Source organism: Passer domesticus, chromosome 20 (genome assembly GCF_036417665.1).
Source record: "Passer domesticus isolate bPasDom1 chromosome 20, bPasDom1.hap1, whole genome shotgun sequence".
NCBI classification, from domain to species: Eukaryota; Metazoa; Chordata; class Aves; order Passeriformes; family Passeridae; genus Passer; species Passer domesticus.
Window position 1 is genome coordinate 5,726,843 of NC_087493.1, and position 14,406 is coordinate 5,741,248.

The following is a 14,406-nucleotide window of genomic DNA, read 5'->3' on the forward strand; positions in this document are numbered from 1 at the left end:
TTCTTAATTCAAAGGCAGGTCAGCCCTCTGCACTGTCTGCTTTGGGATTATGGGTTTTTATTTGAAAAGCAACAGGCTCAGCACATCTGAGTGGCTCAAGAGAGGTTACAAGGTTCATGAAGCCAATATGGGAATTTACTGAGGGGTCGTGGAAGTATACATTAAAGAAATTAGGAACATCTACTTAGTAGGACTTCTCCTACCTATTGTGGTATTAGTTAAACAAAACAAGAAAGCCTGGTGTTAATTATGCCTCTGTCAGTGTTCTCCAGGCTGATAAAGTTCTCCCCCTCTCTCACAAGACCAAACTGCCTGCTTGCTTACTTTAATACTCTCAAGGATTTAAATAATTACAAAAAAAGGAATTTTGCCAGCCAGACTCCAAAAAAAAAAAAGCCCTATCTCTTCTATGGCCTTCATTAATGCAGGAAGTGTATTTGTCTCCATCTTCTTGAACTCAGTTGCCCAGATGTTTTTCACAGAATCTCTTGGAAGTCATCAAGTTCAAGCTTTTCTTGAGAAGGGAGAAGTTGTTTCCAGAATCTCAAATTTCTACAGAGAACAGCTTGACAGCAGCATTTTTCTTTTACGAGAAAATACTAACCTGAGCAAGGAAAGGAGAAGCACCTGTCAGTCCTTGGATGGTTTTCCAGGAAATCAGCCTTTGGGAGAGGTGCTCTAGTGACACCTCTCCCAATATACATTCGAAACGCAGACAGTTGGCAGGGCTGTTTTCTCTGTTTCAGTGTGTACACTGCAAAAAAGAAACTGGAGCCTCTATTACAGCATTCTAGAATGCTGGTGTAGGCTTTGAACCAAAGCAAATTTAGGCATCACTGGGGCGCTAATCTGTGACACCAATCCAGAAGAGTTTCAGAGCAGTTAACTACCAAGCCTATTTCCCATGGCACAGATTACTGTTCTTATGGACTGTGACTAAACATAATTTGATTCCAGATATTACTGTTCCTTGGGTTAGCTGGAGTCCTTCCCACCTTGATCTGGTCAATGAACCAGGATTTATCCATTCAGAAGAAAACAACAGTGTGATAGTAACCACCTAAACAACAACATCCAAAGACAGTAACCATGGCGTGCCCCTGCCACATGTGGAAGCTTTGTCAGTAAAAAGCCAGAGCAGGTCCACAGTCTGACACTGATTCTCTTGAACGGAATCTTTTATAATCTCATCAATGTTTCTGTGAAGTCAAGAGCAGTTGAATCTATAGAGAACCTAAGTAAACACTCTTGAAATTGCAGCTATTCAGCAATAAAACAGATGGCAACTTTGCTATCCACACAGAATTGGTGAATCACAAATGACTTGAAACATAGATGTGTTTCTTGTATACTCACCACCAATATCCCAAACAAGAGCAGGGAATAACTGTGGAACAATAAAGCAATAGCTGGAAGGACATGATGTGAACGAGCTGCATTTTTCACCAGTGTACTGAAACAGTAAAGTGCAAAATGCCACTGCAGATTATGAGACTTAGCATCCTTCCTAGTCACATACAAGGTATGAAAAAAATAAAAAAAAAGGCAAGTAGAATATTCTGTAAAACTTTCTGGAAGTGGGATCTTATTAGGCTGTAGAAATGACTCACAGTAGAGCAATGGGAATGACATGGGGCAAAATCGTGGATGAAAAGCATAATAAGAAATAAAGAAAAGAGACAGCTCAATCCACATGATTCTGTGATGGAAAGCACAAGGTTTTTTGGATGCTGTTATTTTTTTACAGAAATAAACTATTTCATGAGAGCATTTTTAGGCTCCTTAAAAAAGTTATTAATTTTGTTTCTTTTACAACCATATCCGTGCCTCAGCAATCAGGTGAAGACCTGAAATGTGCCTTGTCTTGATTGAAATAACAAGTACCCCAGCTGAAATGCACTTAGCCTGAGGATGTGCCATTGTCAGAACTAAAATGTTTGCAGCACCTGGAAGATTAATCATTTAGAAAAAGAAGATATGCAGAACAACCCTATTTGAGATTTTCACCTATGGAATGCTCTTTACAAAGCTGACACGGGTCAGGATGACATAAGAACTTCTCCGTATGGTTTGGGGTAGCCCTGTGTGATCTAATTTGCACCCCCACAGCAAGGTGAGCACTGCACCAGGCAGCACAGCACCAGGTTTTACTGGGAAAGGCAGGACTAGAAAAAATAACAACAGCAGCTCCCCTTATAACCAGACATAATAAACAGCCGTTTTCATTTCCAAGAACTAAAAAGCACAAAAGTCTTGCAGGAGATCTCTGGGGAAACAGTTGCTGCCCTGCCCTGCCCTGGAAAACCCATCAAACCAGTCTGTGTGACAGTCACTGTGCTACAGCTAGGATCCAAACCAGGGACCAAGGTCTCCCTGGTCATATTTCATATTTCATTCTGCACATCCTGCAGCTTCATCTTTCTGATTGTATTTCTACTTGCACTTAAGCACTGAACCATTTTATTCCCCATCACCAGGGTCCTTTAAAAGCCAAATTCGAATACAAGTGAATATAAAACAGTTATCTTTACAAAAGATTTGTGATTTTTTTCCTTTTTAATTGCAAAATACTGACCTAATATTCATGTCCCTCAAAAACGTATTGCAGAGAAAGAAAAAGAAATACCTAAATTATAGATCACTCTCTGTTTTTTGTGGCACATATATGCTGCACTCTACAGACAGGTGCACTGGTAGGGCACAGCATAGCTGTAAAAGCATTCTCTTAGGATTTTAGGAAAACACAACAGCTGAGAAACCACTCAGCAATGTATGTTTATGAATCAATCATACTTGAAACTAATAATTAGGAATCTGTGCATTAAAGAGTTAAATTAAATTAAAGACTTACCAGCTTAGGCTATCCAAGGCAAAACGAGAACAAGTTGCTGGTAATTGTCCCCACTCTTCCTTCAATGAATCACATTAGCTCTGCTGTCTCTGCTGGCTCAGCCTCTGGGCAGAATGAGTAAATCTCTTCCTTACACTGCATGAATGATCAGATATGAAAAAGCCTATTACTAGTAATTACTGAAGTCCAAGATTGCAGCTAAAACCTCAGAGCAGAACAATATTTAAAGCAAGTAGTATTGTATCACAGGTAGAATGTTTGGTGCCTTAACTCTGTCCCAGTTACCTGTGCAGCTGTAGGAGTGACTAATATGTGAAATCTCCATGTGAGAGATGCCATGACTTCTGTGTGCTTTTAGCTTGTAGCCTTTAAAACTGATCAGCAGCACAGCGTCCAAGTAGAAAAAATAATTACTTACAGAGTAAACAGAACTGCGACTGTAATTAATTTGCCATGAAGTACGAGCAAAAAGACATTGATGCAGCCATCCTCAAGCAGTTGGTTTTATGCTAAAACAGTGAGAGGAAGGGGTAAAAATCACAGTGCAGTAGTGCTTGTTGCATGTGATGTATTGTTTCTTCTTTCTCCAAGCAAGCTACCACTACAGCTGACTGCAATCATAGCAACAAAAGCAGCAGGCACAGCCATAGCTGTGGGACATCTGCAACATCATTGGAAAGCTCCCAGCCTGAACAGGTTACGCCTCAAAAAGATTATTAAATTGATAACAAAACACACTCTACGGATGCTCAAGCAAATCCTGTAATGTCTGCATTAGGAGTGTCCAAAATAGGAAAATAGTCATATTTCAAAATCTCATTTTTTTTACTGTAGGGCAAAAAATGCAAGTGCAACCCACAGAAACCCACAAATATGTTACAAAGTCAAATGTGGAATATTTAAAATACCCATATACAGAATTCTAAAAAGAGTGGAGGTGGCAATCAAAGATAAACAACAACCTAGAAAATTGTTATCCTTCTAGACGGTCCACTGGGTTAAATTAATGCAGTCAAAACACTCCAGTGCAACACTGGATAATAGAAAAGAACCAAAACATGCCAATTCCTGGGTCCTAGCCAGTGGCCATTAATATCTACAGAAAAAGTATTTTGGATTATTTTAAAGAGATACCAGAGCTACTCTTACAATCTGCTGAATTTTCTTCCCTGGTTTTATTCAGACATGATTTTTGGAAAACGTTGGAAACCTTCCAGAATCTGTTGATCAGCCTGATTCTCCCACACTTCAAACCTCAGCTAAGGGTGCTGTGTCATACTCAAGGGCATCCTTTTGCCCAAGCAGCTGAAGCTAAAATGTAGTCCTGGGCCTGATGTTTGTATGCCATGGAATTTGAAGCTAATCTTTATTTTTTAAACCAGTCTGGATGTGGATCAAACCATTCTTTGGGTGTTTTCTATCAACACACATGCCTGCCTGTACATGTGTGTGTAAACATGCACACAGACGTGTGGGCAGATGAGAATATCAAATGCAAATATGAGAATATCAAATGCGTAGTTATAGGGCATAATGAGAATATCAAATGCAAATAGTTACATGCTTTGCTGCAGCAGAGAATTGTGAAGTGCTATTACGATAGTCTATGCACAGCATCCCTTCTCCTGTACCTTGAAAATCAGAGGATTCCCTCTTTTGTTCTGCTCCTTCCAAGGATCATTAGTCAGAGAGCTGACTGAGGTCACTGCTCCTTGCCAACAGGAGGGAATTGGAAATCTTTCAAAAACCACCAAATACCTCTCTAACACTGAGATACTATCTGGAAAAAAAACATGCTGAAAATCTGAAACGTCTAAATCAGTTAAAAATAAATGTAAGCCTAGGAACTCCATTTTCAGTGCTGTGCTAAATATGGATGATTCTTCTAAGTCAAAGTCCCCAGTTAAGTTTGGGGTTTTTTTGCCTGTATAGACCTCACCTATGCAACTCACTTGTAAAGGAATGCTCAATTTCCAGCTGATTTAAGGGGAAAAACATAGAGTGAATTTCCAGAAATCAGTCTATTCTTAAACATTTCTAGCACCTTCCCATTGTGGTTCAATACTTCTATCTTCTGCTTTCTCCCTTCAGCTTTGTGGAAAGCAGCCCTTTTACAATTGCCATTTTGATTTTTTAAATGCTTAGTCCTTTTTCTACCCAAACAGTACTTAGCAGAGTAGGAAAAGTCAAAATGTTTTCTTGCCCAAGCCTAGTTCTTCTGAAATACAATTAGCTTTTTTGTCTCAAGAAAATATATTTATAATCTTCTTGACCTATGAATATAAATTCATAATTAGCTTGTTCAAAATCCAGAAGACAGAAAACAATGCTCAGTAAGGTAATAGAAGTAATAATACATTTATAAAATGATAAAATGGAATTATTAAAAATTACTACTCAATGTTTGTAAATAACTGCGAGAGGCTCCTACATCCAGTTCTGGAAATGAAGAAGACTAAAAGACCAACAGAAGTAACAGACCCTGGGTTTATGATGAAATGTGGAAGATCCTGTAGTCTGATCTCCTGCAGAAACCTGCCCATCCTCAGCCCTTGATGCTTCCATCAGAGGACAGAGAAGTCATCCAGTTCTTACTGCCCTTGCATTCCACTCTCCATGGCTGCACAGAGCATTTTGCTGGCTGTGCTTTCACTGCTCCCTTAACCTGCTGCCACAGGTTCTCCTTCCATGACTGGTGAGTCTGGAAGTTCCCTGCCTGCAGCACACAAGGACGGCTGATCCCACTGCTGCTAAAGCTGCATGTTTTTGTGAACATGTACATTCAGTACCACATTTGTTTAAAGAGGCCGCCCAATGAGGCTGATTCAGTGACACAGTCCCCCAAACCTTCTCCCTGTGTTGTTCCCAGCTTTACACACCACAGGGGTTTTTAGCGTTGTGTTGGCCATTAACCCCATGTATCAATCCTGCTTGTTCCTCCCAGACACTGGGGCGTTTCTGGGACGAGGAGCTCGCTGTAGGGTCTGGTGTTTCGCTCCTCCATCCATCGATAGGTGGCAGCGTCCACCCAGCGCTCCCGAGCCCTGCGCGGGTCCCAGGACGCGATGTCCGGCAGGCAGCTCCCTCCATCCCCCGACCCAGCGGTTCCCTGTCCTACACACCCTGCTCCCTGTTCCACACACCCTGCTCCCTGTCCTACACACCCTGCTCCCTGTCCTACACACCCTGCTCCCTGTTCTACACACCCTGCTCCCTGCTCCACACACCCGGCTCCCTGTTCCACACACCCTGCTCCCTGTCCTACACACCCTGCTCCCTGTTCTACACACCCTGCTCCCTGTTCTACACACCCGGCTCCCTGTTCCACACACCCTGCTCCCTGTTCCACACACCCTGCTCCCTGTCCTACACACCCTGCTCCCTGTTCCACACACCCTGCTCCCTGTCCTACACACCCTGCTCCCTGTTCTACACACCCTGCTCCCTGTTCCACACACCCTGCTCCCTGCTCTACACACCCAGCTCCCTGTTCTACACACCCGGCTCCCTGTTCTACACACCCGGCTCCCTGTCCTACACACCCAGCTCCCTGTTCTACACACCCGGCTCCCTGTCCTACACACCCTGCTCCCTGCTCCACACACCCTGCTCCCTGCTCTACACACCCAGCTCCCTGTTCTACACACCCGGCTCCCTGTCCTACACACCCTGCTCCCTGCTCCACACACCCTGCTCCCTGTTCTACACACCCGGCTCCCTGTCCTACACACCCTGCTCCCTGCTCCACACACCCTGCTCCCTGCTCTACACACCCAGCTCCCTGTTCTACACACCCGGCTCCCTGCTCCACACACCCTGCTCCCTGCTCTACACACCCAGCTCCCTGTTCTACACACCCGGCTCCCTGTCCTACACACCCTGCTCCCTGCTCCACACACCCTGCTCCCTGCTCTACACACCCTGCTCGCTGTTCTACACACCCTGCTCCCTGTTCTACACACCCTGCTCCCTGTTCCACACACTCTGCTCCCTGTTGCACACACCCTGCTCCCTGTCCTACACACCCTGCTCCCTGTCCTACACACCCGGCTCCCTGTTCCACACACCCTGCCCCTGCTTGTGATACACGTTTTGGGTTTTCCCGCTAGAAACTGGGTGGGAAGTTCGGAGTGTAGAAAATTACATGGAGCCTGGCTTGCAACAATGGCAAAAATGGCAAAGCTGTTGCCATCATAACAGACAAAGCTGCGTTTTAGACTGTTCACAGACCCACAAAAGGAACAAATGTTGCTCAAACACCAGATTCCATCCACTGATGCAGCAATGGAGCCAGGCAGATTGGATACCTGGGACTGGGATCTCCACCCAAAGTAACATGACAACGTGGCTAACTGACACCTGTATGCACCCTCATTTTAAAAATCCATTACTTGGAAGGCAGTTAAAGTGACTCTTCCCCATGAAACAAGATAATGGGGTAGTTTTTTTCATCCAGTCAAAACTATTCAGTGGGAAAGGTAAAATAAAACCAAACCAAACCCCCAAACACATAAAAGTGTATGTTCCTTTGTCCCCACACTCATTCTTTCTTGCACATTTTTATACATATAACATACTGTAGTAAATTCCAACTCTGGTTTTGGCAATTCCTGCCTCTCTGGCTCTTGTTTATCTATCATCTTTCACACATACTCCTTTGCCAATTTGTTTATTCTCTGTCCTGTTCTCTGGTTTCTTGTGTTTCTTCAAGGACATTGATTGGAGTCTTACAGTTTCACTAGTTACTTCAGCCAGTGTTCTTGATCCAAATCCATAGCAAATAACCTATTATCCACAAACACACAGAAGTATTCAGTCTGCTTATGAAAAAGACAAATATTTCCCAGTTGATCAGTCACAGACATGATCAAACTTGAAAAATTCTGAAATTGTGTGAGTGAAGAAAAAATAATTGTGTTTGGACTAAGCTTAGAAACAATTTTCCCAAGTATTCTGAAATATTTGAGGCAGTGTGATGTCAGTGACCAAGTGGAACTGGGCTTGGCAGCCCTGGCTGCCCCAGGTTTCCTCTGCAGCCACAGCTCCCAGCCACGGCCCCGTCAGCCCAGCCTGGAGCCCGGCACAACCTGGAACCCAGGCTCTGTGCAGGGCTGAACCTGGCACATGCACCCAGGCCTGGGCCTTGCACATTCCCACAGGAAGGATGCAGATGGGAGGAATTCTCAGCTTTGTGGCAGCTGTGGACTTGCTGCTTGTACTTCAGAATAAGAACTGTTTGGTCAGAATTCTTTAAAGATGGCATGTTTTTCATGCAGTCACAGGGGCTTGTTTACCCCTGATAGTCTTTTTACTTGGAAAATTCCTGAGAATAATAATTTCTGGCTGCAGTGGAATAGAATCAGGCCTGGGCTGTCAGAGCTACAAAACTACTGAGTCATTTGGGATCTTTTGGAATGTAAGATAAGTAAACAGAAATAAAATAGTATAAGAAGTCCATCAGAGCCTCAAAGCCCTTCCTGTTTGAACCAAGGAACCAAAGGGCAGCTGCTGTTACCTAACAGGAGGTGTGCAGCAACTCTGATATATGGGGATGCTGCTCTATTGCAAAACCAATGCAGAGCAGAGCTCTTTGCTGATGGTTCTTGCAGTTGTTCCCCAGATTAGGAAAACCCCCTAAATCTGTGCAAACACATGCAGCTTCAGGAAGCCTATAAAAGTACATGAGGCCATTGGATGTGTCTGAAGATATTGCTGGTCCTCAGAAACAAATTACCTATTTGAAAATCATGGAAATAATGAAGTTGTCAGCAACAATAGGCAGCTGTGATGTTTTGTCAGCCTCCTGTTGATTATGTTATCTAGTCAGACACTCCACACAGAGATAATTTATGCCATGTATTGTTTAGCCATGACTGCTCCCAGCTGCACTACATTTAATTCAAGTTACATCAGAACATTTTACAAACAGAAATTAACAAGCTTTTCATAGCTGGCAATTTCTAGATTAGGAAAGAATAAAGAAAAAAACCCAGAATTTAGCAAAGTTGAGCATGGAACACAGCTGAACCGAGGCAGGCACACACCATCCCAGAGAAACACCTTCTTTTTTTAAGCTGAATGCATCTTTAGGCTTGTGACACTGTCTTTAAAAAGACCAAAAAGAATATACAAATATATAGATAGGTGTCACTGCAACTTTTGTATGACTGTAGTAATTAGCAGTATAGTTATTAATATAAGTCGTTTCTGAAGATTGATTCACTTTTCTTCAATACTTCTATATAAGAGCATCTATTATAAAGTACTACACAAGTGCCATTATTTTTCATACTGAATAAAGAAAGAACTTTGATAACAGAACAATTTCCTGCTCTTCTGTGAACCCCAAGCACTGTTTATTTCACTAAGCAGATACTCCTTAAACAGCAGCTTGTTTGCCCTGATTAAAGCAGAAGTCTGTTTATGGCTTTTAGTGACTTTAATATATTAAAATCAGACATTTAAAAAGAAACACATACACAAAAACAACAGCAGCAAAAAATCCCCCACCAAACCACAAAGAGACCCAGAGTAAGGTACCATATGAGGAAAACTTTGCTACTGAGGACAGAGAGTAGCAAAAGAGGGGCTGTTTTCAAAGGGTAACATTTACCTGGGGTGAGTAATTTGTCCAGATCCTGATGGAGACAGATTGTTCAAGATAACAACAATTCAAAGCAAGAGCCTATTTGTCTGCATTATCAGAGGAAGAACCACAAGGAGATCTGTCTCCCTGGACCAGCTTTTGTGAACAGCCCTGTAGGTTATCTTTGCAATAGGGAAGCAGCATATCCCTGCCTGGCTGTGAGAATTTTCCACAAGCTGGAATTCATACTGCACTCATTTGGTCTGATGTCGCTGTTCATTTACATTTGAGTTTAAATTAAAATAACTCTAAGGAATTCTACACTAATGCATCACAGGAGCAATGCAAAAACCCAAATAGAATAGAAAAGATTGCTGTGAGGTAATTCTTGATTTGCCAGTGCCATTCTTTTTCACAATAAGTTCAAATGAACATTTAAACTTTTTTTTTTTTTTTTTTTTTTTTTTTTTTTTTTTTTTTTTTTTTTTCTGAGAAGTTATAATAGCTTCAAATCATGAAGATCCAAGGTTTACTGCAAAGGCAATGCAAATGGACATAACAGTTTTTTGTTGAAATATTTTTACACTTTAGAGAGACAAGGACATATGATTGTTTATGCTTTACAAGAGGTGTGGGGCACAGCAAAATCACTGGTAAAATTCAAAAGATGGAATTGTTCTTTCCTCAAGTGCAACATTTCAATAAAAGTGAAATTAAATGTAAGAAGTGCAACTAAATCTTGTCTGTTTAGAACATAGCAGATCTGTATCATGCTTTAACAAAAATAATTATTTTTTTACTGTAGTGGAGGCTCTTAAAAACTGTAGTAGTAGAGAAATAGCAGTTCATGAAAATATCTTCCCATCACTTTTCTTAAGCTCTAAACCTGATGAACCTGTTCCCTCTCAATTAGTCATGCCAGCCTCTCACTGAGCAATAAACATCAGCACTTGGCCTTGCTGTGTTGCCATGTTGCCACAAGTCCCATCTCCTCACACAAACAAGATAGAATATAAAGTGGTAATTGCTCTCTAATGAGCACACACTTTTTGGATTAATTTAGTTCACAGCCCCTCTTCCCCTTTCTCTCTCTTCATCACATTGAACTAATGCATCAACCAACTCTAAAGGTGAGAAATTAATCTGAAATAAACTCCTACTTTTCATGGCTGAAATGTTCATTCATGCTGTTTCGTTGCAGCATGACTTGCTCTGTTTTCCAGCAGGTCAAAGAGAATCTGACTCAGACTGTAAAATTGTGGGCTTTATCTCCTATATTCAAACTCTGACTTTGCAAAGTCCTTGGAAAACATCTATCAGGCCAATCCTTCAAGGAGGGGTTGTGGTACAGGCCAAATCCTGATGTGTTGGCAAAATCTGTATGAACTTCCATCCTGTTCATAGACCCTCTGGGACGTGCTTTACTCCTTCTCACTCAGCCTCAAATGAGAAAGAACAATGCTGGTTAACCCCAGGGCAGGAGGTGCTTAGAGCACACAACGGGGCTCTGGCAAGTGCCCAGATTCACCGTGGGTGGGAAAACTCAAGGCCAGAGCTGGTTCAGCCTCAGGACTTTCTGTTCTTCAAATCGTGGTAAAGCACTTGTTAGTCCTAGAACAGAGACACTGGCTGGGAAAACCTTTGAGATATCAGGCTCACCCTGCCCTAAGAGTTTCCTGTACCAAGAATGTTTGGTTATCACATGCTCACTTATGTTTCAGTTACATGCAGAAAATTGAAAATATTAAAAAACTTCAAAAACTATAAAACCCCAACTCCCCAACAGCTTATTATAAATAACTACTTCCTATATTTTATAAATTAGGTACTTCAAAAGAGTTTGTACATCATCATCCAGTTATTACATTCATTAGTGCTGTCACAGGAGACAGATGGGGAATATAATTTGCTGCTGTGTTAAAAGATTGAATATGGATTTGGAAACGAGGACTCCTGGTCCAATGAAACAACACTCTCTGCAGCCAGAAGTGCTGATCTGATTTCATCTGAATTGTGTTAATAAATATTTGCAAAACCAGGCAGCTTAGGTGGCTTATTTAAGAAAACACTTGCTTTTCACCTTCAGTAATTAATTTCCTTCAGGGTCAGCATTTGGTGGTCTTACAGCTATTGCCCAAGCTTCTACACACTTTGGGATGATTAATGATCTCTGTCCTGGAAAATTATGAGGTGCTATAAGGAAAAATTAACTGAATTCACACAATGTGAAACCTCTCACTGAGTACCTTTTCTCTGCATTGTTTATTTAAGAGGCATGGTCTGTGTGAATGTGTGTCAGAGAAAACTTGTAATGAGCTCCCCACAACCCTGAGTTCTCACATGGTAATGCAGCCAGCCTCAGCTATAGGCAACATTGAAATCTTACAGATATTCAGGGCTGGCAAGGGAATTACCCTTCAAGTAGCACTGATCAGTGTGACACCTGAGCCTTGGGACAGAAAGAAATGCTCAGGGTTTAACTTCAGATGCTCTTCTTGGTTACAGCTTCAACCATCCTCCCAAAACAGCCCCTCTCACACACACAAAGCACAAACACAGAAATGTCCACATTTATCACACCAGTTTTGATATCCATTTTGTGACTTTTTAAAAATTGGTAAATAATATGCTTTAGACCATATTTTGCAGCATTTCACTCACTGCAGGTCTTTTGAATGATTGCAGTTGAGAATTTTTTTGCACCTTTGCAGACACCATTCTGGATGAACTCATTCTGGGCCTCTATCCACTTTTCCAAACAGGCACAATGGCAAAAAAATTCCATGCAACATCCAGTGTTGCTATTCACCTGGAAAGAAAGCCATGGATTTGCAATGAGGTGAATAACAATTTAATATATACAATCCTCTAACAGAAAATCTTGTGCTCCAGCATTTTGGAACCACCTGATCTGTTCTCTTGCCTGTACTGTCTACTAAAACTGTGTAGTTTGGTTTTAATTAGGGGCCATAATTATTAAGAATCTGAAAATTAGCTGTCAGTATGCAGGGTGAATTTGTTGTCTGGCTTTGTCTTTTATCTAAATTGGATTAAAACCAGAAGGTTGATTTGGTTATTGCAGCTGCACTTGGGAAGAAGCAGAGTTCAACATGAATTACTGGGTTTGCTCTAAGCATTGCTGGTGCAGATGGATCTGTTGCCTGATATTCAGTACAAATAACGTGACTTTTCTTGAGAGAAATATTGAACTACAGAGAGGGGAAGAAAAAAGCCAAGCTGGTATGAATAACTTTGAATCATAGATAAAGAGGAGCCACGAAAAAAAAAAATTAAAAATCCATTTTAAATTTTTAACAAAGAAGCTTTCTATGACAGAGTAATTTCTTTTACAATATTCTACCAGAAGACTGAGACACATTTTCTTACTGACTTCAGTGAGATGGGTTTTTGTACTGGAATTACTGCTCTAAGTACAAACACTCAAAAGTTTCATGGATTGCAAATAGGTGGAACAGCAAAGTGAAAGTAGGGAGAGTGAAGGGAGAGTTTATCTAATGGTTACTCAGTGGACCTGTGAGAGAGCTGGAATTGGACATTAATATTGTTCCAGTGCCTATTTATCCTTCCTCATATGGCTTAACAGAAATGTTGGAATTTTGTCCAATTTTGGCTCATTTAATTTTTATTTCACACCCGCCCCCCTTCAAGAAGTTACCATGGAACTGAATTTTCAAATTACTGACATGCCACATTGGTACTTGTGTTTGAAAAGCCTACAGATTAGATTACATTAAGTTAGAACAGAATAAATCTGGTGGCCAATGGATGATTCCATAATTTTTATTTAAATGGTCTATATTAAAAAAACAGCTTAACACTAGGAAATGAACCTGCTCTTCAGCAAAAGCTAGAATTTTAGTATTTTGATATCATAGGAAATTTTGATTACTGAGCCCATTATTATGTCACAGTCTCACAGTTTAAATACAACTGTGAGACTGTGATATCATATTCTTATAATATAGTTCTTTGGATTTTCTGAAGAACACCCAGACACTCAAAAAAAAATTGTTCAAAGAGGTGCAATACTTAAAGAATGATTTTTTAGAAGGGTGAGAAATCCCAGCCTGACTACCAGCCTCTCCTGAAAATAGGCAATCTAAAAATTGAATGCTCAGCTATATCAGCACACAAGCTGTGCTGGGAGAATACGACATTGGGAGACACACAAAAAGACAAGTGAAGTAGTTGTGGTTTTTAACACTCAAAGAAGCACAGATTCAAGCTTAATAGTACCAGTCTACCACCACAAAGATTGCAAAGAATTCCCTTTACTTATACCAGAGTTTAGGTTTTAAATATAAGCAGTAGGAAAACCTGATTAATAGAATTCCAAATAATTTTGGAATTTAAAGAAATAGTTATACACCGTTGAAACCAGAAATTTTGGTCAGAGTTTTTCCCACAAACCTATCAATGAATCATTGAAGGTCATTTTAATAAGCTGCATTTTGTTCAGGAGACTTTTGAAAATAATATGGAGAATACAACTGGTATTTTCAGCCAGAATCATCCACAGAGCCCTCATGAAAAATAAGGATTTCAGGCTTAAACGTGAAATGAATCTTCTCTAATTTTATGTGAAATTCCACAGCTCCATGTAATATGATCTTCATTCCATATTGGGGGCTCCTATTTAGTTAGCAAAAAATAACAACCTCTCTAAATTGCTGCCTTTTGCATATCTCCCACAGATCTGATGGCTCACGTCTTAGGTTTGGTTAGGGACAGCCTCCCAGTGGGTTACAGATATGAAACCTCACTGCACATGAGAAATACTTGCTTTCATCTCTTTCTTCAACCCTAGAATCAGCCACTCAAAAGAGAAAATCACAGCACAAGCAGCAGCCCTAAGAGACCTTGGCAGCACTGAGCTACTGCAGTTCTGTGCTGTCACTCAGCTGTCAAGATGGAAAAGAAAATTGTTTCTACGTTCAGACAGTGTTTC

General features: G+C 41.1%; 1 protein-coding gene across 8 annotated transcripts in view; it reads right to left on the bottom strand.

Moving 5' to 3' along the window:
- ANKFN1 (ankyrin repeat and fibronectin type III domain containing 1) overlaps window positions 1–14,406 on the bottom strand; it is a 132,713-nt gene that overhangs the window by 67,615 nt on the left and 50,692 nt on the right. For 6 of the 8 annotated variants that reach the window (XM_064395186.1, XM_064395184.1, XM_064395183.1 and 3 more), the window contains one exon: window positions 2,852–2,986. The exons of 1 other annotated variant lie outside the window; for it this stretch is intronic. The gene's annotated coding sequence lies outside the window, so the exon portion shown is untranslated. Of the gene's footprint in view, window positions 1–2,851; window positions 2,987–3,269; window positions 3,450–14,406 lie in introns of those variants that run through there. One more of the 8 variants, XM_064395187.1, reaches the window with a different exon arrangement.